Raw genomic sequence first — 4,915 nt, forward strand, 5'->3', positions numbered from 1 at the left:
CCCCCCCCTTTTACAAGCGTAAGATATTTGAACTTCCCCTTAGATCTACGGTATAACCCCCTTGGTTAGGCCCATACTTATAGTAACATATTCAAGACTTGGCACGTCTGACGTTATCATTTCCGGTTCACCGTGGAGGGCAGCGATCATTATCTTTGGAATTTTTTCGTACGTTAATCAACGACAACAAAACTCAAAATGATCAGCACCATATCCATCCCAACACTCACCTATCAATGCCAAACATGGACCACGAACAAGACATTAGAGCAAAGAGTTACAACATGTGGAAATGCGATGTCTTCGGAGAAGCAGTAAACAAGACCAGGCGAGACAAAAATTAGAAACTCTGTAATCCGAGAAATGGTGGGCACAATAAATGATGTCAGGCATCACATCCAACACCAAAGAATCAATTACTGGTTCGGACATCTCCTACGATTACCAACACACCATCCAACACAACGTGCCTACATCCAAAAATTCGATGACAACAAGGCTAGAGGGCGACCGAGAAATACCTGGATAGATGGAGTCAGGGAAACATTAACCACCCACGGCATCCCCCTGACCCAAGCTCTCCAGCTGGCGACAGAGATACGTCTCTTTCTTCCCGCGAAGCCCAAAAGGGTATAAGGGGCGGATGAAAGTAAAAGTAAAGTAAAGTTAATTCTGGACTCGAATGAAAAATGTAATAAAGGAGAAGCAGATCTAGGCCTATGGTCTGGGCACTTAACCGTTCCTTGTGTGTTTGACTCTTTCTTTGCGCAGGGGCTCTCGTGGCCTAGAAGTTAAGGTGTTCGTCTTGCATTCAAAGGTCCCAGGTTCGAATCCGGATAGCGACGGAAAGATTTCCTTCACTAAAAATTGTCTCCTTCAACTTTCACCTCCTTTCCAGCTCTTTAGCAATGTTCTATTTTCTGCTTTCGCCTCCACTTTCGGCCCCCAATTCTCCTTTGCCCCTTTCTCTGGGCTCCTGACTCTTTCTGCAGCCTTTCTACTGCTACTCCTTGGCTATTTCTTATTGCTGTCTTTCAGCCACACCCCCGATCTTCTGGTAGGAAAGATCTGCACCTAGCCTTCCCGGACAAGGGCGAAAAATCTCGGAGGGCCCGTGAGCAAGTTATGCACGTTAAAGATCCCTTTGTGGTCTAAAATCAATGAGTAGGCTTCGGCCGCCACCCGGGCAAAATTCAAAATTTCCTACCAACTGAAAATGTTTGGTGTGTTCCGCGCGCTCATATTATGACATTATGCAGTTGCGAGCGCCGTAAAACACTTATTAAAACAAGCAAACAAACAAACAAACATTCCTTTGCGCGTCCACGGTGCGCACCAACGCAGCCAAGTTTTGGCCGAGAGCAAAGAATGGCGGCCATGACCGTGCTATGTCTAGGGCTATAATTGTGAGGCAGCGTGGTGGAATCAGGCTCTCGTCAAGATAATCAAAATGAAGAAACTTGCATTTTTCCGCAGGTTTGTGAATTTTTATCAATTTTTTGTTTTTTGCCCAACACCTTTTATGCCCATTAAAAAACTCTTTTCCGTGTGGGTTTTTTTCTGAAAAACGCTGATTAAAGGTATTTTAAAAAATGTAAATTTTCAGTTGCCACGGACTCTTAAGCTAAGGAAATAACTAATCTTTGGCGGCCATTTTCTCACTAATTTTACCTCTGAAAACAGGTGACCCCCACCTCCTTCTTTTGCAAATATCTCGACTTGTATTCAAGATAAATGGATATATTTTTGCATCCAAATAAAGACAAGTGAACAAGCATTAAGATGATACTAATAACTCTACTTGCCCAAAAATTGACAAGAGCCTGATTCCACCACGCTGCCTCACAATTATAGAATTAGATCTAGTCTATGGATTTATTCAAGTCTGGAATTTTTGCCTTGTACCAGTTAAGGATCCACAGCCACAGTCTGGTCTTGGTGAAAAGAAAACATCGCCACTCCTTGGCAAGGGTATCAGGGACACGAGAAGGAATAAAAATATCTCAGTGAAAGGAGACCCCCCCCCCCCCCCCTCCATCAACGACACGAGAAGGAATAAAAATATCTCAGTGAAAGGAGACCCCCCCCCCCCCCCCCATAAGGACACGAGAAGGAACAAAAATATCTCAGTGAAAGGAGAACCCCCCCCCCTCCCTCCAAAAACAACCCTTGTGTTATTCAGATTTAGGAGAGTGGCATTAACCCCGTTAAGGGGGTCAGCAAGTGCCAAAAACAACGACGTGATATTGATACTATTATTAGCTTATTATCCTTTTTTTCTGTTATCGCCTAACCTGCTCTAACGCCACCTGTACAAGACACTCACCTGTCTAAGACAACCACTTTTCTAAGACACTCACCTGTCTAAGACAACCACTTTTCTAAGACACTCACCTGTCTAAGACAACCACTTTTCTAAGACATTCACCTGCCTAAGACACTCAGCTGCCTAAGACACTCACCGGTCTAAACAGCTCCCCAGTCTAAAACACTTACCTGTCTAAGACAACCACTTTCCTAAGACACTCACCTGTCTAAGACAACCACTTTCCTAAGACACTCACCTGTCTAAGACAACCTCTTTCCTAAGACACTCACCAGCCTAAGACAACCACTTTCCTAAGACACTCACCTGCCTAAGACAACCACTTTCCTAAGACACTCACCTGTCTAAGACAACCTCTTTCCTAAGACACTCACCAGCCTAAGACAACCACTTTCCTAAGACACTCACTTGTCTAAGACAACCTCTTTCCTAAGACACTCACCTGCCTAAGACAACCACTTTTCTCTCCCACATATAGTTGTCCATCTTGAACAATCTCGACTGTAGCTAAGTAGCCTACCAGTACACGTATTGATTGAAAAATTGCCCTCAACACCGAAAATTTCGCTGGCTATCGAAGCTAGATCCTCACTATAGTAATGCTGGCTGTAGTTTTGTAGCTCGGTGTGATAATAAAACAGTAGAGAGGAATTCGTCATCGGCACAGCCCAACTCGAGACTTGAGCAGGCAGCAAGCAGAATACTGATAGTGATAGAGAGACAGCAGAAATGTCAGAGTGAAAGAAAAGGGGGGGGGGGCTGACAAAATGAGTTATTTCTCGGATCTCACCCTATGAACTCATATAGATACACGAAATATTTAGGATGAGTTTGTACAATTTGTCATATGAAAGGATAAAAAGACATTTTAAACTGAAGAACATGACACCTGTTTAAAATCTACAAGTTTATGTGTCTATTTGCTGCCGATATCCCAATTCTTGGATTGCGAGAAGTAACTCATTTTGTCAGCACGCCTCACACACACACACACACACACACACACACACACACACACATGTATATATATATATATATATATATATATATATATATATATATATATATATATGTACATGTATAATATTATGTAGCCCAAATGTATATTATGGTTCGACTGTATTATAATATCATGATATGTGTAATAGGCCTACGAGCAAAGCATTAATTTTCAAATTTACTTATTTATCAATCATTATAATCATTGTTTCATTTACTTTATAATTATCATTTGATTAGCATTTACTTTTATTATTATTATAATAATATAATAATACGGTAATATCCATTAGTCATTAGGCCCATTTATTATCGGTTCAATATATATGTTATCTTTCTATCTATCTATTTTTAATGCATTAATTCGTGTATTCAGCGGGCTAACCCAGATTTCGGGGGTTTCCAGAACCTTGACCTACACCAAAAGTTGGCATATTTGTGCCCTACCTATGCTCTAGATTGGTTTCATTGGTGTGTATATTTGTTTGGTTATAGAGAAAACTCTCCTTGTTTTTTAAAAGTGAAACTGAACAAGGGACAAAAACTTTACCTTTGATTGTCTCAAAACAGCATTTTTCGGTATAGCCCCCTAAAAGCGACCATATTATGAGACAAGACTGCTGCGCACGTTGTTCTTTGAAGACAGCCGAACCAACTACAGAACTTTCCCCATTAATTTTAATTTTAATTTATAATTTTGATCAAACTTTCTTGAGTTCACAAACCACGGCTTATTTGCAACAGCAGATAAATAATAATGCCATTCTAACATTCCTATCTTGTGTTTTAGACAATAATAATGTTGTAATAATTCTAAACACCCGCTAAATTAACATGAACCTTGCGCTGTGCAATTTTGTGTAAGCCTATCATGTTGTGATGTGAAGTCAGCGTTGCCGAGTGCTAAAAATAGCAACACATCGCTTTGCGCAGACACGTGAGTTTAGGTAGTTTCAAACGAGACGACATTTTGTGCAGCATATCAACAACTGCTTTTAGCTGGTCCTCGATTAGTTCTTTGGGTCTCTAAAAGTTTCTAGAATCTAGAACTTATTACGTAAAAAGCCTGAAAGCAGAGCTTTTGTTCTTTGTCCATTTATTTGAGTTATTTTCCGATATGTATTAGAGCTGAGAAAATTTGTTGAAGAAACTGGGCCATACGTTAACAAGAGAAAATGTGAATATATATTCATTATTAGTTGGGAAAACCATCATCTTGATATAATGCAAAAGCAAAAATAATTGGAAAAAAGACAATGAACAAATCCGATGATACTGATGACTCTGAAAACACTGCCAATGATTTTTTCATTGCATATCATTTAATAGACAAGTCAAAAATCGAAATTTAGTTTTTGTCATTGAACAAAGAACTTCTGAAACAGATTCTTGTCTTGCCGAAGACGGAAAGAATGTTAGTTGTCCCCACATTGAGAATTTCAACCGCCAAAATAGGCCAAAAAAAAGCAAAAATAATTTTTTAAGAATTGATTTGGCACACGCTGTTTCAATGCTATGCAAACATAATCAAAAATTTGCTCTTAAAAGTGTGCCCTTGCATTAGCTTATATATACATATATATATATATA

The sequence above is a fragment of the Aplysia californica genome, unplaced genomic scaffold, assembly GCF_000002075.1.
Source record: "Aplysia californica isolate F4 #8 unplaced genomic scaffold, AplCal3.0 scaffold00259, whole genome shotgun sequence".
Classification (NCBI taxonomy): Eukaryota; Metazoa; Mollusca; class Gastropoda; order Aplysiida; family Aplysiidae; genus Aplysia; species Aplysia californica.